Source organism: Arvicola amphibius, chromosome 14, assembly GCF_903992535.2.
Source record: "Arvicola amphibius chromosome 14, mArvAmp1.2, whole genome shotgun sequence".
NCBI classification, from domain to species: domain Eukaryota; kingdom Metazoa; phylum Chordata; class Mammalia; order Rodentia; family Cricetidae; genus Arvicola; species Arvicola amphibius.
In genome coordinates this window covers 49537813-49561155 of record NC_052060.1, presented here as the reverse complement: position 1 = coordinate 49561155, position 23343 = coordinate 49537813, and the positions used below count along the sequence as shown (strand labels likewise).

Below are 23343 nucleotides of genomic sequence, written 5' to 3'. Positions count from 1 at the left end.
TTGTTACCAGTTATATTTTGTGTCTTTGAGATAATAAATGAAGTCTTTGTCTTTTGCATTCATATGCAAAAATACTTATCTTCCTGTCACAGTATTGCTACCATCTCTATTCTTATAAGACATATATGAGGACATCGCCTATAAAATTATAGCCTCTTAAAAATTAGATTATAGCACACAAATGCATATCTCAGAATAGGGAAGTTGCTAGTGTATATCTCCCTTTTTTCGTACACTTTCTCTCTCTTTTGACCTAGGTTTGTAACCTGAAATGTCCACCCAAGAACAAAGAATTGAAGCTCAAGGAATTATGAAAACGGTGTAGTTTATGTGGCTAGGAAAAGTTCTACTTATTTTTCTTTAAAAATGCAGCATTTGTATCACACTAGTGGAGAGTTTGGGGAGGGGGCCCTCTCAGAAGGGCTTAAAAATTACCCAAGTTCATCAGGAACTCCAGGATCCACACTCTGTCAAGCCCGTCGTCCTCAAATAGCTTTCATTAACTCCCTGGGTTCTAAAACAAGTCACTCTTGTTTTTCCATTACAAGTTTCATATAATTTATTGTGCATAATAAATAGTTTGCAAGAGTTGGGTTTATGAATAGCTTGAAACAGGTTTTCCATGTCCAAATCAAGCTGCCATAGAAACCATTTTTCATTTCTGCCAAACGTATGGTCTTTTCCTTTTTTTTTTTTCTGACTTGAAATATGTTGTTTAAAAAAATCCCAAATTATTCAGGAAAGTTGATCAGGTTTCATTAAAATAATGACTTCATTGTTAACAAATGCTCATTTCAATCTCTTATTAAATGACTCTTTGTGTTAGGAGCATCAAACTGAAAAATCAGTACTTTTAAACTCTGACTTAGTGGGTATTTATCAAAAAAATCAATTAAGGTACAGTTGTCTCCTATTTTCCCATTAAACTCCTCTGCCCTTCTCAAACAATAGAACTAGAATTTGCCCAGATCAAGATTTTGCCAGCAGTCTATGTAGAGAAACCCATGAGATGAGACACTCAAGCATTGGCCTCCAAAGATCCTCCAAGGAGTTCCTAAATACATAGCAAGAAGGATTCCCATGAAGGGTGCTTCCACAAGTGTCCTCCCACTTATTATCAGCGTGATATTTGCCCTCACAGCTGATGACTTCCCTCTATAGAGTCCTCCTAAGTGAGCATGGCCTCCTAGATAAAGCAGCATACTCCCAAAGCAAGAATTTCTGAGTTCTGGTCATGAGCCAGCATCACTCTTAAGCATCCCACAGTTCATATGTGCACTTGCCTGCCTCAAGTCACCAAATGAAGAGCAAACACCCTGAGAAATCATTGAGACTGTGTTGACTGTCACAAAAAGTTCAGTGAAAGCTGAAGGTAGTGTGTCCTGCCAATTCAGGAAAGCTTTGTTAATTCACTTACTTTAACAATATCCTTTTTCAAAATTAGAATTGAAAAATTTTGGGTTTTTATATCTAGTGAGTCTGAATTCCAATGTCTACTAACTTAGAGAAAGGACATTGCTTATTAGTTCATGCTGTAGTCTGTAACTCAGAGACAAAAAACCAAACCAAACAAACAACAAAAACTGTACATTTTTTACCCTTTTCTTTTGAAATGTTCTGCTATGTTTATGTTATTTTATAAAATCTCCATTGTTCTCTAAGTACATTCCTCCGTTCTACATGTTGTTACATTTCTAACTTGACTGTAATTCCTTCACAACTTCTTGCAAATATTCAACAGATGTTCATTAAGTAAGTCTCTTCTTCCTGTTATATCATAAAATTTCTGTATAATTAAGAGTAGTATCTGCTGTCTGTGACCAAGAGTGGGGGAGTGTCTAGCAGGTACATCCAATCTGTGAACCCCAGAATGGCTATAAATGGGACTCAACATTTTTATTGACCACAATATCGTGTTGCAATGTCAAAAGTTTGGATCCCTGGTCCCAGAATGGTCATTCTAGACTCTGGAATCTAGAGTATCGCAGGTAGTTCAAGAAACAGGTTGAGCCGGGCGGTGGTGGCGCACGCCTTTAATCCCAGCACTCGGGAGGCAGAGGCAGGCGGATCTCTGAGTTCGAGGAAAGAAACAGGTTGATGCTAGTTCTTGGTAACTAGAAGAACTAAGTCTCGTTAGAACCTAGACTGCATGTTTCAGCACTGTTTCCATTGCCACCACTCAAACAGACAGCTCCCAGTGTCTGGTCCACAACTCCTGACTAAGACCATGATACTGAGATAGTGACTCTAGTGGGGCAGTCTGATTTTCTGTTACACCCAATGAAGAATATGAGCCAGTTCAAGTACTGTACACACTGGGTTGCTCTGGCAGATTAGTAGACTTGGGAAAGAAGGCAGTGAGTCTTGGCATGATTGGCAAAAGTTGCCGTGTGTAACTGGTTAGTGTTCTGTAAGTGAAGCAGCTCAACAAGTCAGACTCAAATACAGGACCGTGAACTAAGGACCATGCTAAGGACTTCTCACATATTAACTCAAATCAGCTTTCTGCAACAAAGTCTAACTCAGTAGATTATAAGTTCTACTTTTTTTCCTATTATAAAAACAACAATGGCAAAACAATAATGTTTAAAGAGAATAATAGCCAAGTGGAAGGGGCAAAGCTATCCAGCCTTTAATTTACTCCTCCTCTGATATCAATTAGATAGGCTTACAGGTAGGTGGGGTCTGACGTCTTTGTATTCACTGAACACCTTCAAGTGTTCAGTTCTTCATGCTGATGAGGCAACTGATTAAAACAGTAATCAAATGACCTGAGAATTATCTGGTTAGTTAGTGGCCCCCAATACTTTAGTTTTCTTACCATGTTCTAGTGTGCAAAGGAAAGGAAATCAGGTCCAAGTATAGAGAAATCTACTTTCCCATGATGTCATTTATGGAGCTACGACATCGATGAAGTGATAGTGACATTATTAATTTTCAGAACATCTTAATAGATCTTTCTGTGGGTGTTCTGCTTTGATTAAATCAGGTCAATAGAGAAGGTTTTATTTTGGCTTGTAGTTCTAGGGAAGGTAGAGTCCACCATTGCACCGGGAGCATGGCATCATGGGGCTGGCAGGCAGCAAGGAGAGTGATTCCCTTTCATCCACCTACAGAAAACAGAAGAAAGAGAAGGAAGTGGGGCCTATCTATAAAACCCCAATCCTGCCCACCCCCAGTGATGTACTTTCCTTCATCAAGGCCCCACTCCTAAAGCGTCTGTGCCCTTCCGAAACTGAAGCACTGACTGGGTGCTCAAATACATGGACTTATAAGTAATCTTTCTCATTCAAACCTTAGTAGTATAAAACCAACTGCTACCTATTTCTTATTTCTATGGAAAAGCATAAAGGTGGCACAGAAATAAAACTTGAGTACATATAAAATTAACTGACGAGCTGAATACAACTTGCAGACCATTTCTTCTGGATAGTCAACCAAAGCAGACATACAATATTCATACTTGTAATGATTGAGGGTTTACTGGGCAAATGGGAAGTGCTCTAATCTCTTTCCTTGTCAAAGGAGAAGAAACCTAGAAACTTTGGAAAGTGGAGTGAGACGGGATGCAAATTAAAGTTGTCTCTAGGAGATCAATAACTTCTCTGCAGAAGAGAATCACACATTGGGTTGAGTACTCTAACTCATGAATCAGGGACCCCCTAGCTCATGATCCCTGCATAGGGGGAATGGGTGGAAGAAGATAAGAAGAAGGTGAAAAAAATTAGTAAAAATTTACCAGCTGTGTCTTATTTACATTGTAAATTATTCCTTCATCCAAGTTCCACAAAGTAGAGACTCTTCATGAGGAAAGTTCTTGCTTCATTGCAATACTGCAATTAAATCCCCAGGGTTGTCATGTACAAATCCTGAGAAAAAGGTGAGTTTTCTTTTATGTGGTAGAGTTAGTCTTGAAAGTAAAACCTTTATTAACATACTAGAGTTGCTGGTTCCTTCTGGGCTAACTGAGCAATGGACTCCTTGATGAAAAGAAAATAGTGCCCTGTGGAGATTGGGTAGATGGATAAGTGGTGACCTTTCCAAACTTGATTGTTTTTGTTTTGTTAGTCATGGTGTCTTCATAAGCATTGCACAGGAGTTAGGGCAAACAAAGAATATAAAACTATCCCAATTTACGTTGATGGATGAACCAATTAGGATGCAAATAATTCAAAAATTCTAATATTGGAAAAACTGGAGCCAAAAGGAAAACAAATGACTTCGTCTCCATCCACAATGGAAATGCATTATGAACATCTCACCTTAAATTAATTTTTCACTTCTCTTTGTGATCAGGGGGGGTGTGGTTCTCACTAATTCACTCAGCATGGTTCCCAAGAAGATCTGGCACAATCATGGAGACTCATTGACTGACATATACACAGAATGCACCCAAATGGCTCAGACGCTAAGTGGCCCCAGGCAGGAGAATAAAACTTCTCCACTTGTTAGCTCAGAGCTAGAAGGAACAGACTGTGACCAGTGACATCCCTGTCACATGACTCGTGTGCCCAGTTATGGAAAGAGAAGGAAGGAAAGCCACAGGGAGAGAAGGGAAGGAATATAGCAGAGAGAATGTGACAAGAACACAGAATTCAAGAAGAAATCCCCATGGATAGTTAAAGTTATCTGATAGGTGAACCACCACCCAACACACCCAGGTTTTAGGATCTTAGGAAATAATTTTTGTTTATCCTTTCTGGAAAGCTGAATACATCTCAGAAAAAAAGGGCTCCAATTTCTTTGCACAAAGACAAATCTGGGAGGCACAGGGAATGATGGGAGGAATATTTTGTGGAACAACATATTTATTCTTGTTTCACTGATGAGAATATCACGACAGCAAATTGTCTCTAGAGAAAATCAAGCCTCAGAAAGATATTTTAAGATCAAAGTTTGCCTGACACATAAGCCCATGCTCTAACAATGAAAAATTTGAAATTCTGTTTTGAAAGTCACAGGTTTTTATTCCCCTTTCTTTTATCAATTTGGCTTTTTTTGTTTCACAGAATTTATCTACACCTATAACAAAATGATCTTAGAAACAGAAACTGTTCAAACTTGGAAACTTGAAACTTTCAAGGTGACGAGATAATTCACACCACACTCAGGATACTAGGAATTTAGTTTGTTCTGCACAGTTCTGATGAGTTCTTGAAACAACGACAATTATCTCATAGTAAATGCCATCAATTTTCCATTTATATGTACAATGTATGCTAAATTTTTAGGGCAAAAACGTTCAATAGTATAATATCTTTTTGTGGCTCAATTTCTCTTCATTCTATGATGAGAAAATCAGAAATACATTATTCTTACTAACTTGCACAGAATGAAAGTCTTCATTTAAAGTAACTTAATTATATACAGAAAGTATGCAATAAAATAATGACCTCTATTATAAATCATAAGTAGCAATCAAAATAATGATCAAATCAGATAATAAATTTGATTGTGTGCGGTATTCCACTTCCTTAGGTATGCTATTACTCCCAGAGCAGGAGAGAAACAAAAGAACTTGGCTGGAAATAGGCTTCCTCTTGATCACATGCCTAGTGCAGTTTGCTGTGCCCAGTGGGTTCTCAATAAATATGCGATGATGATTATAATGAGTCTCCTGGCAAACACTGAGGTGTGCAGGTATGTATGCACAGATCCCATATTAGAAGAAATTGGTCAGTGTAATTGATTGTGTCAAAAGAGAAAGAATCCCACATCTAGAATCAATCACAGAAACTATGGACCCAGACAAACACAACTGCTCTGTGGTCTTTTTTTCTTTCATTTTTTTCCCTCATGGTCACTCCATCTGTGAAATGGATGCCCACTGGACACATGTGTCAATTGGTCAAATTATCCCCAGACAAGGCTGACAGGCAGCACTGATGCTGAATGCTCCTGGAAACCCCCTTGCTTCCTGGGCACGCTCATTTTGAATCTGAACACAGCGGTGTGGACAGCAGGGTGTGGAAATGTCCTGAGGTTGCTCTCATTAGCCAGACTTTTGGTCATCACAACGTCAGAGGACAAACTTGGAAGGGTCACAAGTGCTTATAGAAAGCAAATAAGTGCTGAATTATTAAAATATCAAGTATGAAATAGTACTTGTTTGTAACGAGGAGCTGTGGGCCAGCTTCCCACCGCCCTGCTCTCGGCCACCGGCTAGCTTAAAACCCGAAATAATTACATGGAAACTGTATTCTTTTAAACACTGCCTGGCCCATTATTTTCAGCCTCTTACTCACATCTTGATTAACCCATATCTAATAATCTGTGTAGCACCATGAAGTGGTGCCTTACCGTTTAGTTTCTAGCATACGTCCATCTTGGGCTGGAGCTTCATCGTGTCTGGCTTCTCTCTGAGGAGAGGCGCGGCAGTCTGCCTAACTTAGGAGAGGCGTGGCATCTTACTGATCCTTCTACCTCACTTCCTCTTCCTGTTCTATCTACTCCACCCACCTAAGGGGCGGTCTATCAAATGGGCCAGGCAGTTTCTTTATTAGCTAATGGGAAGCCTCCATCACTTGTTATTTACAGAATTGTATGATGTCCAGGAAATTTTCTATTAGGCCAGCAGGAAAGTGGGGGAAATTATGTTGGTACTGCCATGGTTTAACCAGCTCACTTCTATCCCAACTGCAATCCCCAAGGGGAAAAAGGAAGAAAAGAAGATGAAGTGGTGAAGTCAGGAAACTAGTTTCCTGACTCTCTAGCCGACTGCACCTTCATCTCATATGTGGTCCATGTGACATTCATGGAGTTTGCTGCCTGTCCATGTTGTTAATCCATTTATCTCTCTGCGGATGAGTAATCTTCAGTATCCAGACACCTGTCCCACTGCGTACCGAGCACTCTGGATCCCTTCACACTTGTTTACATTTCTCATTTGATTCTTCCCACACCCAATGGGATGAGTACTATTGTATGGGTTTCCTGTTGTTCCCACAACAAATAGAATATAAAGCAAATGAAATTAAGGTCTACAAGTCAGAAATCCAGAATGAGACCACAGGTCTAAAGTCAAGATAGTCTTCTTTGACAAATAATGCCATAACAGCTGCATCTCTACATGCAGGGAAAAGAATCCAGACCAACATTTGGCATTATCCCTTCACACGCTACTTCAAAATGAGTCATGGGCTCAAATACAAAATATGAAACTATCAGAAGCTGAAATAAGAGAAAATCTTGATTTAAAAAATCTTATTTAGACTCAACAGTGGAGGGAAAATCTTTTAAAAAAAATTATAGGCCGGGCGGTGGTGGCGCACGCCTTTAATCCCAGCACTCAGGAGGCAGAGGTAGGCGGATCTCTGAGTTCGAGGCCAGCCTGGTCTACAAGAGCTAGTTCCAGGACAGGCTCTAGAAACTACAGGGAAACCCTGTCTCGAAAAACCAAAAAAAAAAATTATAGATTGGACATCACAAAAACAAAATCTTCTAGAGTCATTCCATCAAAGGAATGAAAAACAAGCTATGGATTCATAAAACATCTTTGCAAAAGGCATTTCTAAAATATACAAAGAATTCTTAAACCTCAGCAATAACAAAACAACCTAATAAAAAAATGAACAAAAGACCTGAATAGACAGCTCACCAAAAATGATACACAGATGACAAATATGCATGTGAAAAGATTCTTCACTTGCTACATCATTAAGGAATTGCAAAGTAATACAAGGGGACAAGGAGATTGCGCTGTGTGATGGAGAAGTGGGGAGTTAGTGATGCACGACAATGAGATACTAGCACACAGCTATGCGAGCAGTCCTGAGCCACCAAACACTGACCACAGCAACTCCTCCCAAGCACACAGCCCAGAGTACCTACTCATTGTCGGTGGGAATGCAAAATGGTATCTTCATTTTGGAAGACACTTTGGCAGTTTCTAACAAAACTAAATATATTCTTATCATATGATCCAGCAATCACATTCCTTGGTATTTTCCAAAATAGCTTGAAAATTTATGTCTGAGCATGATGTTTATAGCAGCTTTATTCATAATTGCTGAGATTTAGAAGCACCCAAGATGACCTTCAGTAGGTGAACGGTATATAAACTGACAATGTTCCATGGAATATTATTCAGTGCTAAAAAGAAATGAGCTATCAAGCCATGAAAAGGCATGGAGGGAGCTTAAATGCATATTACTAAGCAAGAGAACCCCATCTGAAAATATTACATACTGTAGGAATCCAACGTTGATGTTCTGGAAAAGGCACAACTATGGCAACAGTAAAAAGATAGTGGCTGTTCAGACAAAGGGCTTTTATGGCAGTGGGGCTATTTGCTGTGTGCCTATGATAGCAGGTATCAGCAATGAAATATCATCCATACCCAAGAGTGAGCCCCCTCCAAACTGTGGACTTGGTGTGGTGGTGTTTCAATGTAGCAACCAACCTACATTCGAATTAAATGAGGTGGGTGGGGTGGCTCAAGGGAGACAAAAGCAGCAAAATTCTGAGCTCTAGTATAATTCATAGACTGGACAAAGATTAATGATTTAGATAAAAAAAAATCAAAGCTTTGTACTTTAGTACCAAACAGAATGGTGACATCATTGGTAAATACAGAAAACTTTGCAAGCCTCAACTTTTGGGTAGGAAAGACACTGTAATCTCATTGGACAACAGAATTTAAACCGTAAGGCAGATTACTAAATAATCATTTTAGTTTATGTGTTGGAAATTGAAGAATGTTTGGGTATAGTGATAAAGGTCTTCCAGCCATTATTTATACAGATAAATAATAATATTTATCACAATTAGTTTACATTGACCATATCTCATTTTCCATGCATTATCTCATTTAATTCTTTCATTAACTCTATGAGGTGCTCAAGTTTGTAAAAGCACATTGGTGATGGAACATGGTACTATGTCTGCCTGATCGCTGAGATGCTAGTTGAGCAAATGTGACCATCATGGTGGAGCTTCTCAACCGTGGCTTCCAGATTTATTCAATGGAAGATAATTGAACTACAAGCCCATGTTGCTTGTGCCCAGATAAGGAAGGTATGTGGGGTGGGGGAGCTGATTGATAAATATTTCAAGTATTGTACTCAGCACATAAACTTCTTACTTAAAAAAATTCCATCCTAAAATGGTGTTAATATAAAACAAATATTTCTCCTCAAATGTCAGTACAATTAGACCTAAGGGCCTGTGAGCTATGTAATCTTGGCTTTTACTCTCAGCAGAAATTCCTATACTTTAAGAACCCACAAATAGATAATCTGGGCTGAGTGCCATAGGTCCCAAAGGGATATTGAGGGCTAATACAATGGGCTTGTGGCGATCGTAAAAAAAAGTTCAAGCAAGGTCAGAGACACTGGGTCAATTACATTTTCTCTGTGCCTACAGTACAAACCAAATCTGTATAACTGAAGCACAGAGGGATTTAGCGGAAGTTGTAGGGTCACATGGGAACTGAAACACTTGGACATCTGGAGGTCTAGCTAGGAACTTGTGACTGCAGACCAGCGCTGTCTGGTGAATCTCTGGCCTTTTTCAGACTTGATGTGTATAGGCCTGCTGGGTGCATTGCAGAGAAGTGATCTGATGGCTGCTTTCTAACCATGGGCTCATCGTTGCCCAGGGAATGGTAATGTTTTTTCATTACAGTTTATCTTTGAAAGAAATATTAGTTATTCAAGTATATTCTGGAGAATGAGTTTCAAATGGCAAAAAAACCACCCACAGACAATAACAACAAAAACAAACAGAAACAAAACCCAAAGAAACAAAACCCCAACAAAAGTCAGATCCCAAAGTGCTACAAGTAGAGATAAGCAGATAGTTATGGATACTAGCCAAAGCCCACACATCCTGATATCCTGGCATTCTGGCCTGGATTCTGCTTTTTGCTGTAGTGTCATGACTGTGCTTTAGCCAAACATTACAGACTGCTGGAAGATGACTAACAGGTAGGAGCATGACTGGTCAGTGTGGTGTAGTGCAAAGCAAGGTCTGACGTACATATGAGCAATGCCAATGGTAAAACATACAAGACTTCAAAGACAGACTTACAGAATTCAATCTAGTGAGAAGGAACCTTATATGTGGTCAAAACCAGCTCTTGCCTAGGGAGGCAGACGTCAAGGTAGACATAATGGCTAATTATTGATTTCTACTTCAGACAGCAACAACAACAAAAAAATACATCATTAAGGCTAAATAGGTGTGGGCATAGTCGCACATGCCTTTAACCCCAGCATGTTGGAAGCAGAGGCAGGAGGATCTTTGTGAGTTTAAGGCCAGCCTGGTGAACAGGGTGAGTTCCAGGATAGCAGTAGCTTGAGACTCTCTTTCAAGCAAAACAAAACAAACAAACAAAAAAACAAAAGAAAACAACAACAAAACAACCAACGAAGCAACCAACCAAACAAAGCTAAATAAATGTTAAAAAGAAGTTGTTCCTAGAGCTTCTGTGACTTAATAAGGAAAGCCATGCGAGGGAAGAGAGCTAAGTTTTGAAGGACTGGTGACATGTGTATCCTCGGGTGTAAACTGAGGAGGGCTTCTCCTAATTCTTAAGAGCCTTTCGGCTCTGACTTGCTATGATTCAGAGCAACGTGTACTAAAATTAGCAAGTCATCTGCAGAGAATAGTAAGTAGGAAGGCTTGATTGGAGCAGAGAGTCATTTGGAAGAATGATGACAGCCCCAGGAGGATCAGCTGATGGATGTTTGGCTGAGATTTCGGGGATTCATACACTTCTGAGAGGGGTAAGGGAACATGTCACCCCTAAAATGCTGCACTATGCCACCATCGTATAAATGTACCAACACAGGCATTGAAACAATATCTCCCAACACACTCCCATGGGATATGATGGAAATAGTATTGGTAAAGGTTTTCCTCCTGGGTCTTAAAAGCTGAGATCCCTCCTTGTCTTATTAGATAAAGCAGTGTTGGCCAGGGCAATGACATTTCATAAACCTCCTTCATTCTGGTTGAACAGTGGTAGTTTCATAAATGAAAGTAATCTGGTTTCATGAACTAAACTATCTTGGATTTCTAGATACTTCCCTTCCAAGACCTCCCCCAAGCAATGGCTAGCTGGAGAGTTGTTCATCTCAGTCACCTAACATTCCAAACTGACCACTCCCGAATTACCCCTGGCCACTGCCAACTGGGAGCCAAAGATGAAAACGGAAATCTCTTCCCATCCCATTATTTTAAAACCTATCAAAGGGACTCCTCAATTCTACCATGTTAGTCTTAGAGCTACCCCTGCCTAGTTGTCTATCTGTGGTGTAAATATCTCCTCCGATCAGTTTATTAAAATGGGCAGTCTATCTTAGCGCTCCGATTGAGCCCAAAGTCCCAAAGCTTTTAAGAAGCTTTGGTCTTTAATCAGGATTCTGATATCATCTATGCACCTTCCAACAGATGCACACAGCCTCTGAGACCATATCTAGAGCTGTGCAGAATGAACATATAGGTGAGAGAGCCAATACAACCTGCTTAGTAACCATGGGACAAACCCACTCATGGATATTCCATGGGGTTTGCTTCGTGTTTTATTCCCACAGGGAAACACCACTTATCGTAAGTACAGGAGGTGGATTATATTATAAAAGAAAGCAGAAAGTTATCTCCATTGCTTTGACTCTTATATATTATCTTTCCATAACCCCCTATGCCTTTTGATCAGATTGACAAATTAATAGATAAAGGAAATGTGTCCAGTTCTCTTTCACTTAGGCCTAATTGCCTTATAGTATCTCTGTTTATCACAGTCCCGCTTGTGTGTGCTTTCCTGCCTGGCCTCTCCCATCCCCCACACAGGTTAGCATCCTTCTCTAATCCTTAGATATCTGTGACTTTTTCTAGAGTCCCAGCATTTACTTTCAGCACACTTAGCATTGCTTTATCTTCCATGTATGCTCTCTCCATCCTGTTGTAATTAGACCCAGTTTGTCTGCTATTTTTATAAGTGGTATGGGATTATTAACTATGTCCATAACTGCCATACAGGCCCTCTCCAAATAAACATAACAATTGAACCTATAAATTAGAGCAGGAACACACCAGAATTGACAAAGGCAGAGATTATTTTTCATATATGTTATCCTTCTCATTCCTTTTATAACAGGGATTGAGGCACCTGATTTTATTAAGGGAAGTCTTCTGTAGTTAGCATTTTTGTCAAACACCTTGTCTCTTTTTCAAACCGAAACCATACATTATCCATCTTATACCCATTAGTCCGTGATTTTATTCACTATGCACTAGTTTTTGTTGCTCTGCCTCGATATTTTTCCGTTTTCCTCCTTTCTCACATCTACAACCAAAACTTAAGCCAAAGTTGCCCTTTATTAGGATGGAAAAGATATCTTTCCATCATTAAATATCCTTTTCAAATATTTAAATATCTAAACAGAAATATATTAACCTCATACCTCTTGTACTTCTAAACTCCAGGGATCTACAAATAACAGTCATATCACTCATTTCATTCTTACCAAATCATCCACCCCTGCCTCACATTCTAAGCTTCCTTTTTTGTTTTTCTCTCTCTTCCTTTCCACTTTTCAAAAATAAACTAGATCTTATTATCCTTTATTTCCTCCTTAGGACTTTCTATTGACTTTGCCTTGCTGGTGAAATGGGACACCCATTTCTTACAAGACTTTCTCTGGGACGATGACCAACCTCGTGTTCCTCTCTGATGTCATCATATTCTATTTTCTGCTGCCCTCTCTGTGTTTACAGCAACTGCGTTCATTCTCTCCCTAAAGCATGACATCCCCAGACTCTTGGGTGACTAAAACTTCCTAGTCTCTCCTCAGAAAGAATTTCTCTAATGCTCTGTCCAAAGAACCTCGGCATCTGACTTTACTTCATCTTATTCTGAACCATCATGGCACTCTAAGAACTCATCTATGTATTGATTCTTTGACTCCCTTCTCTGCAGTGGGCAGATCTCCCATCTCTTCAGTTTGCTGTTTGTCTGTTCCAGAGACATGGAAAACAGAAGATATAGTTTTTAAACTTCTGACAGTTCCTAACTCACAAGGGGAGCTAAAAGACATTAGGATATGAAGTGATCATCTTCAGGCAGATGTGTAGAATCTAGACTTTGTACCACGCTTACCTAGATTGACTGCATAACACCTGAGAAATACTAATTACTCGAGAAAGAGGAGGAACCTGGGCATTTTGGCAAATGCCTGTGATCCATGGAGGATAGTGGAGATAGAATAAGCCAAAGTTCAAGACTAGCCTGGACAATGGGAAAGCTGATCTCAGAAAAGGAGGTAGGGGGTGTTATTATTTATCATATCTGCCTTTTTCTCCTCACTCTAGGAACCCTCAGAGGTCCAGGTAAACTTGAAACTGTTTCCTGGCTCACCAGCATAGCCTTGACTTTAATTTCATGACTTCTTCCTAAACCACTCAATGTTGTCTGTACAGGCCAATTTGCTAAGATGCTTGGTTGGTTTGGTAATAGTGGAACAGGGACTTTAAATAGTAAAATGTCTCTATGAAATCCCATGCAAAAGTAGCCTAAAGTCTTGACACCAGAGGAGGAAACCCCATAGGATAAAGTACAATTAATAAATGTGGTGACCAGACCTTTAGGTTCTGATTTTCATTGTCTCTGCAGAATCTTTAATTCTTACCCACTCTTCTTTACCAGAATATACCAAATATCTTGCCATCTCTTAACTGCCACCTGCCATTTCTTTCCTTTATTTCTTTTCCCATGCAGTTTCTTTGTCATAAATACCATGTACCTAATTATCCTTTTAGCAGTATTAATATTTTAGGATCTAAGCTTGAGTTTCTAACAATAAAAAACCAGTTCCCAACGGCTATTGAGAGCTCTATAGAATGGCATACTTGTCATTCTAGTTACCATCTGTGTCTGGCTCCCTGAGTTTTCAGTATAGACTTGAACTTTAGATGTTTGGTGAAATGCCTAGCACAAACAATTTACTTTATTATCCAATAATTGACTCATTAATACTATAAAGATAACAACTTCAACATTGCAGCAGCTTGACATCTACTTCTTGCCATGACAAAAATGAATCCTTAATAAACTTCCAATCAGAACAACTAGAAGGTTTGGCAGAATTTGTGAAGTAACTATTTTCAGATTTGGAAGACAGGCAGGACAGAGCTGAGATCCTTGAGAAGAGGATCCAAGCAAGAGTGAGAAAGCAAGAGAAGAAGGGAGACGAACATCTTCCCTGGATTTTTCTTTCCCTGGATTCAAAGTCCTAGCTCATGGTTATAAAGAGGCTAACTTACATGACCCCTGAGCTGTCTGATTTTAGAAGACACAATTTAACTGTATGGGTGCTGAGACAAGGAGGGTTCTGACACACATAAAAATAGCAGATGCTAGCAAAAAACTGTTATTCCTTATTAGCTACATATGAACATACTGTAAAGATAAAGGGAAAATGTGAGACACAAATAAGTACAGTTACAGAAAAAGTTAATAGACAGTATATATATATATGAAATGATTATAATATCAAAGGAATAGTATAAAATATCTCAAATATCTTGTATGGAGTTTCCTTTTAGTTTTATGGGGTATCAGCACAATCATGCATAATGTTGGGTAAATAGCAAATAGAAAGTGGTAATCTGCACAGATTCCAGAGTCCACAGTACAATCAAACGATCTTGCTCATGAGAGCAAGAGGTGAGGAACTTTGTAGATGTGACTTGAGAGGGAGGTGCCTTCCAAGTAAGTCAGTTATTACTAAAGGAACATTTGTTCTAACTACACTTTAGACATGTTCCAGAAGTGTATTATTCAGAGCCTCCCCAAAGAAAGAACAGGATACAAATAAATATGTAAGGAACATTTATTGTGGGACTGAATCACACTGATTATGGAGGCTAAGAATCCCTTAGCGTACACTCTGCCAGTTAGAGAACACAGAAAGCCAGCAGTATGATTTAATATCATCACCAAGATATGAGAACTTTGTGATGTGGGAGGGTCTTCTGTGTATGTGTTGTTTTTATTGGCTGAAGAATAAAGCTGTTTGGCCAAAGGATTAGCAGAGTAAAGCAAGGTGAGAAATCTGAACAGAGAAATATAAAGAGAGTAGGTGGAGTAAAGGAGATACCAGTCAGTTGCCAAGGAAGCAAGACATGTAGAAGATGAGGTAATGCCATGGCCTCATGGCCATACATAGAGTACTATAAATGGGTTAATTTAAAATGTAGGAGAAACTGCCAGGCAATCCAGGGTTATTTAGTAAGATCATGTCTTAAAACAAAACAAACAAAAGCCAAACAACAGCAAGAAAACAAGCAGAAAATAAGTAACAACAACCAATCCACACTTATAAATGATTAGAGCAACCACTCAAAAGTTAACAAAGAAATGGGTTGCTAATAAGTAAATAGCAGAGGTAAAATGGAATGCTAAAAATAGTTCATTAATTCATAAGAAGTCAGGAGGAGAGTAATGAAGGAACAAAGATGGCAAGAATAGAAAAATAGCAAGTTGAAAAGTTAAAACTGACAATAGCAGTAATTGTATGAAATGTAAATGGTCTGAAAACTCCAATTAGAAGAGATGAATTTTAAGAACAGGTAATGAAAAGACCAAACCTCACAGTTAACAAGAAACTCATTTTAAATATAAAACACAAAGAGTGAAAAGGTTAAATGTACAAAGATGGAAAAGTTGAACAGGATAAACAGCACAAAACATGCATTAGCAAACAAACATCAGAAAGCAATTGGAGCAGCTTTAATGAATGTTAGATAAAGCATTGCAGAAGGAGGTAGAGAGCTGGGAAGCCTGAGGATGAAAGGATCACTGTATCAGGACCAGCAGCAACTCTAAAGACGTAATGCTTTAGAATGATGTTTCCAGATTAACAAGGCAGACCCTAAAGAAACAGAAATGATGTGTACCCCCAGATAACCGGTATAGGAAGTTGGGAAAATTACAGAAGATCTGAACAATATGACACAATATTCGATTTCACTGATATTTATAGAACATCCAAGTCAATGTTAGCAGAATACACAGTATTAATAGTGCACACACACATAGACGCACACACACACAAACACATACACACACATCCACATTGTCATGTTCTAAATCTAAAAACAATGTTCAATAAATTTTAGAGTAAAATTGGAGTTATTTTGTATATGTTGTCTACCCATCAAATGATTCAAATTATAAATGGATAGTAAAACAAAATTTGGAAAATCTTCAGTCAATTTGAAAGTAAAGCAGCACGATTTTTCATGCTAATAGAAGACAAGAAAGCTAAAGAAATGATAGAAAATAATTTTAAATGAAAGAAAAATTAAAAATACAGCATATCAAAGTCATGGGATGCAGCTGAAGTTGGGGGAAACTAATGTTTGTATTGAAAATGATAAAATTCTAAAATTAGTCATCTAAGATTCCTTATTAATATTTTAAAAAGAAGAGCAAGCCAGGTGTGAGAGCTCATACTTATAGTGACAGCACTGGAGAGATTGAAACAGGGAGAATGCTACCAGCTTGATGTAGGTTAGTTTGGGTTACTTATAAGATCCCCTCTGCCCCCATAAAAAGAATCCAAATACAATCTAAAATTAGTAGAAGAAGGAATTGAAAATCAGGGAAGTTAATCAAATAGAGAAAGAATAGCAAGGGTCAATACAATCAAACCTTGCTTCTTGGAAAAAAATCAACAAAATTGATAATTTTCCAGCTAAATTAATCAAGATAGAGAAAGAAGAGCAGCAAGCAACACACAGAATGAAGCCACCACACCACCAGGGACCATATGGTGATTAAAGTGGCAAGAATAGAATATTGTAAAGATTTTGTGCCACTAAATATGACAACTTGGGCTAAATGGACAAAGCCTTTGAAAGGCATGAATTATTACAACTGACTAAATTAATTTGATGTGATCAGCACCTATAACAATAGCAACAATAAAACTATTTTGGGTAAGGTCAAAAATGGCCGTCAATAAAAAATAAAAATACCTTTAGGTTTTGACTTCTTTATTTGGCTGTATCAGACAACACCTAAATTACTCCCTTTCTCTCTTCCTGTGACACAGCACAGCCTTTGACTTAATCCTACCTCATCGGCCCTTCTTTATTGTTATCTTTCAAGGATTGGTTTTCAATTATTCACATCTGAAATGTAGGTCTTTCCCAGAACTCTGCCTGGAATTCTCTGTTCTTTTTCCAAAGCTCTCTAAAAGGCTTCCTTTATTCTCAAGATTTCAAGACTCTTCATAGGGTGATGAGTCTTGAATTTATGAATCAATGAAGCGATTGATATCGCATCTGACTGTACAACAGGTGTTATAAACTCAGCACACACCAGCATGAGAGCAGATGACAGCAAGTGCTGGTAAGGATGAAGGGGAAGAGCAACCTTTATCCACTGTGCAAAGAAGCACAAACAAGTAAAGCCACTCTGGAACCTTCTCACAAATACTAAACATATAACCATCATATGAACCAGCAATCGCCTTCCTGAAAATATAACGAAGTGACTCTACAACACACCACAGATACTTTTGCATATTCATGTGTATTGATACTCTTATTCACAATAGGTCAGAAATTGAGTCCACCTAGATATCCTTCAATTGATGAATGGAGAATGAAAACATAGAGTTTTATTTGGCTCTAAAGGGAAATGAAATTTGCAGGCAGTTTCTCAGACATCAGATTAATTGATCTGTGGCATCGTCTCCTTGCAGGAAGGGAGCTAAGTCCCAAGGTTTGAGGCTGTGGATGCCAAAAAAAAAAAAAAAAAAAAAAAAATCCAGCATTTAAAGCAAGACCCGAGAGGGAAAGCTTTCCATGGGCTGAAGATTTCTGGAATCGTAGGTATATTTCTTTTTAATCCCCCCACCCAACTCCATCTCTGTCTCTATCATGATTTCTCTCTCCTCTTTCTCTCACTGTGTTTGTGGGTGCAAAGGCCAGGGGATGAATCAGCTCTCTCTCCACCATGTGTTGTGAGACATGCTTTCTCTCTGAACTTGGTGTGCACTGGTTAAGCTAAACTGACTGTCCAGGAGACCCTCCTATCTCTAAGCTCCCAAGACTGGTTGCATCAGAACCTTTTGACTCAGACACCAACTTTCCCCTGGCAGGGTCTAGAACTCTGATTCTCCATTATGTCTGGAGAGAGTCAGGTGAGAGTTTGTGAATAAAAATAGGAAGTTTTTAAACATGGACACAGCATGGGGAGGATACAGGACTCTACATGCCAGGAGCATTTAATATGGTTTGAGGGAAGGAAACCTGGGATTAAATGGAGCATTTGAGAGCCACAGGGTACAATTACTTCCAGAAAATGTTTGAGTGATTGACCGCTAGAAACTCTATTCTAACAGTCTGTCATTGAATGAATGAATGAGTGAGTGAGTGAGTGAAGAGGCTGTTTCAAATACTGAATTTACTTGCTTTTTGCCTTATATAGACAGCTGCTAGGAAATGCTTGATTCTGACTGAGAATTATGGCGTGTGCCAAAAGGATTTTAAAACTGGGATCTAACTTGTGATCTAATTAAGCAATAAGACATGACAAAACAGTCACTCTGTTCCCTTAATGTCTTCCCCGGGCAGTTCACATTCCTGTGTCAAAACAGACCCAGGGGAAGGTCAAATGCCTTTGGCCAAGGTTTCTAAAACTCACGCCTCTACTATTCTTTCTCCCTCCCTCCTCCTTTTCGCCTTTCTTCACTCTCTCCCTCCCCCTCTCTCTCCTTCTTTCTCCCCTCCTATAAAATAATGTATTAAAACAGACCAGAAAGCCTGACTCGAGAATCCCACAAACACTATGAGAAAACAGCTCTTAAGAATCATCTAAAAATACAGAAGAAAAAAATAGCATACCACAGCCCACAGCTCTACCAACTGAAGGCCGGGGTGAGGCAGAAGAGAAGGACAGCTTGAACATGCTTGGCCACATTGACTGACATAAAAGAGAATGCAAAGGCATCAGAGAGGTCCTCAAACCCCAGCTCCCACATGTGGAAACATCTGTTCAAATTGTGGCCACACCTGCCAGCCTGTTTAGAACAGAGACAGTTCAATTTAGGAGAGGCTTATCACCTACCGCAGGGACAATTTCCTGAAGGTATTGGTGTGGCTGCATGCATTTTTTGTATTTTTTTTTTTTTGAGAGTGACTGTACTCACTTAGTTGAAAAATCAAGTAAAACTTGACTTGGGGGAATGGACGTGTTCTCATCAATGTTCGTGACGTTTTTTGCTTGTAAGATCTGAGTATATTTCATGGTGATTTTTGGGCTTAAGAAATTCTTATCATTGAAACATAGAAGCATCCTGTATATAGTTATTTTACGACGACCAAGTTAGCTGAGAAACAAATATTGGTTTGAGAAAAATAGCTTCTTTTTAAGTAGAGTCTTCACATTGTTAACCATGTCTTATAACCTCAGAGAGAGCAGTGAGGAGCAAAGCCCTGGGTCTGTCTCTGCAGACAGCAGATGGACTCCCTTCTTGAACCCACATTGGAGACCGACACGATTATTGTGGCTTACAATCTGCAGACACAGCCGTTTGTCTACCCTGTGCTCGGCATGCATTGTCAGCTAGTAAAATGCTTTCTCGAATGCCTGCCATGACCATTCTTACATCTTAGGATATCCCAGAAACTCTGGTTCAGGCAGGTGAGACCGAATCATCCATTTTTGGTCTTCCTCACAAGGATTTACTCACCTTCACATCCCCTCAGACTCAGTGCTTTCCTTTTAAGTTTATAATGGAGCAAACATTATCCTCCCTGCCTGCTTCCTCTGGGATTTCTACATGGTTTGCTGTAATTACTCCCGATGCCAGACCTTGTGTGTTATGAACAACTTTAAAAAAATAGAATCGGAAAAGGAACAGTGTGGAAGAATCTTCCTCCCCCACACCACTGCTTTCTTTCTATTTTCAAGAAGCAGCATCAAGGAGACAAGATAGCATTTTGTTCTCATAATGTGATGGACAAATCATATGGATGGTCTATTAGGGTGATGGATGGGATACATTTTAATAGGAAACATCAACTAGAGCCAATTTCTCCTAGGCTGTCTTTGAAGCCAAATAGTCTCTGTATAGTTAAATTTAATACCCAAGTCTCTTAAGTCTCAAACTTTCCTTGGTAAGAAAATATTGATTGGTTTTTTTTAATTCTGCTCCTCACATGAACTATTAAAATCTTAGCTCACAGTACTCATTACAGGGAGAAGTACCAGAAAATGAGATTTCCTTCCTACATTCAAACTGGTATCTTATTTTCATCATTTACTTATTGTATTGTCTTGACTGTAACTCTGTGATATTTCTTACAGCCTGTTTTTATTCCATAAAGCCAAATTACCACAATGAAATTCTTTTTGTCTGTTTTGTGTATAGACTCTTCAATTAGAGTTTTGTTCAAAAGGTGTTTCTTCGGCATCTACTATGTGCCAGGATTTATATCTTGGTCTTGGAAAGCTTGATCTCTATCCTTAATAGGCTCCCTGCCTACTGTGGTTCAGAAATAAACAAATGGGACCTATGTAATAAGATGATAAAAGTATTGACAGTTATGCATATAATAGTACTTCAGAAAGAAAAATGGTAGAACAAGTAACTCATAAGGGTTTAAAGAGGTCAAACTGTATTTACTTTTATGTTTTTATGCATATGTGTCTATCTTGTGAATGCACTAGCCAAGAATGTCAGAAGAGAGCACTGGATCCCCTGAAACTAGAATTACAGATGGTTGTGAACCACCACATTGGTGCTGGGAATTGAACCCAGGTCCTTTGCAAGAGCAGCTTGTGCTCTTAACAGCTGCTGAACCATCTCTCCATCCTCAGTGCACATGTGAATAATTCTCTCTCCTCTCTCTCTCTCTTCCTCCCTCCCTCCCTCCCTCCCTCCCTCTCCCTCTCCCTCCCTCTCCCTCTCCCTCTCCCTCTCCCTCTCCCTCTCCCTCTCTCTCTCTCTCTCTCGCTCTCTCTCTCTCTCTCTCTCTCTCTCTCTCTCTCTCTCTCTCTCTCTCTCTCTCTCTCTCTTTCTCTCTCTCTCTCAATATGTGTGAGTATGCCTGCATGTAAGTACATGCATCACATGCATGCCTACTGTCCAAGCAGGTCAGAAGAGGGTGCTGGATCCCTATAACTGGAATAGATACTTGTGAGGCTATATGTGGGTGCTGGGAAACAAACCTAGATCTTCCACCAGAAAAAAATGCTCTTAACCACTGAGCTATTTCTCTAACTCCCATTTTATACTTCTTTTCCCCTTCAGTGTAGGCTCCAAGATAGTCATGAACCACACTAAATGAAATAGCCCACTCTGGACTGTGGTCTTACTTTTTCTGGCAAACTGCCTGAGTTGGTAAAGGTAATAATTCCCACAAATCAGTTTCTGGTATCGTTTTGTACTTCTAATCAAATTAGGATGGTCATAGCATTGTGTAGCCTGAAAACAGAACACTAGCTAAAATGAAACTAGTTTAAAAACCCGAATCTTCTTAGCCACATGATATTTTAAAACTTGTTTAACCACCACGAAACTTTGGTACCTCCAGATGGTTGTATGTTGTGAGACTTGAAGCTGTCTTCCCAGTTACCACGGTTGCCACTACAACGATTTCCAGCTGATATTCATTCTTGAACTGTGGTCAGCACCTTTCAAGTAATTCAGTAAAGCCTCACAAGGGTGCTCTGAGGTCTGTATCTCCCAATGCTCCTATTTTAGGGAAGTGAAAGCACCTGTGGAAGTCCATCCTGCAAAGCCAGGCAGACTTCAGGGTTTCACACAGACGCATCACAGGAAATTATTTCAAGGGTGATGCCATTTTCTGCCTTCCTATATTATTGCTGCAATTATGATTATTGAAGGAAAGCTGACTTTATTTTGTTCAAAACCCTTAAGAAACTTGGAGAAGCATAGGCAGTAAAAATGGAGAGTAAATACCTCAGCCCATTTGCACTGCTGTAACAACACAGCAGACTGGCCTCTGGGAAGATGTGTTAGTAAATTATTTTTACTATTTTACTAGCGTGAGAACCTGAGCTCAGATGTCCAGCTCCTACAAAAAAACATGTCAGGTCTTTAAGTCCATCTCAAGGGAGGCAGATCATTGGAACTCCTTTGCTAAATAGCCTCACCAAATTGGTGAACTATTTGAGTTCCAGGTTCAATCAGAGACCCTCCCTCACAAAGTAATAATAAAAAGAGTGCCCAAGAAAGAAGCAAACACTGACATATGGCTCTCACATACATGTGTATACCCCCATGAATGTGTGCACACACACGTGTACATGTGTGTGCATGCACACACACAGATAGATAGATAGATAGATAGATAGATAGATAGATAGATAGATAGATAGATAGATAGATAGGGGGGAATTAAATTTTTAAAAACCTAAATAACATGGTTGTTACTGAATCACTTAGGAAGAATGGAAATCTGCTCCATAGTTCTAGGCACTTGAACTTTTTAATGCCAAGACACTAACAAGATTGCCTATCTGGTATGGATTCCTTTCTGCTTCCATGATGGCATCTTGTTATTATGTCCTTTGAAAGGAAGGGCTAGTCTTCACGTGGCAGATAACAGAAGGAAAAGCAACCAAGCAGCCTAAAGCCAGCCATACACAGCTCTGGTGACCTAATCCTCCTTAAAGTCCCCACCTGTTAACTATTATATGGGTCATTAATACTCAACACCTGAAACTGGTAGGTGACACATTCATACCTCAAAATTAAAATTTCTGAGTAAGTTTAGAGGTTTTCCTGTTTTCTGAAGGCTGCTGTACATATTGCTGATGTTCTGTGACTCTTAACAGAAAGACATAAAAACTTACACTCCTCCAGATAGGAAACCAATAGACTCTGAAGAAATGATGTATCAGATGGAACTTGGTGAAGGAATGAGTTTGTTGGGGTTGCTTATAGGCTCATGAGTGAGGAAGTATTTACAGAAGCATTGGGGGACTCACCTTTGCTATCAAGAAGCCCACACCACACACACATCTAATAAAAGCTGCCTAGCTGGAAGTCCTTGCCCAACTTGTAGGCACCTCCACCTGTCTCCTCTCCTCTAGCAATTACTTCTGTAGTCTTGGAAAGGAGTCTTGTATGATTCAAGTGCTTCCTGAACCATGTAAATTTCATGAGATTCCGGAGTTCTGTGAACCTCACTCTTGCCAGTATCTTTTCCTCCATACTCCCAGAGGAAAAGTTTTAATCAGGTTACTGGGATGGGCTAGGATTCACAAATTTTCTAATTTGTCATGAATATACTTAAAATTGCTTTGCTCTTGTTTTAAGAGATGGCATTCTTATGATATTGATCAGCAAATAGTGACAA

At 39.2% G+C, this 23343-nt stretch overlaps 1 non-coding gene across 1 annotated transcript; it reads right to left on the bottom strand.

Annotated features, from left to right (window-relative positions):
* Positions 1–21267: 21267 nt before the first annotated feature.
* LOC119801513 lies at positions 21268–21396 on the bottom strand. The gene has a single exon (XR_005283203.1). It is a non-coding gene; the product is annotated as a small nucleolar RNA SNORA4 (small nucleolar RNA).
* Between the last annotated feature and the right edge of the window lie 1947 nt (positions 21397–23343).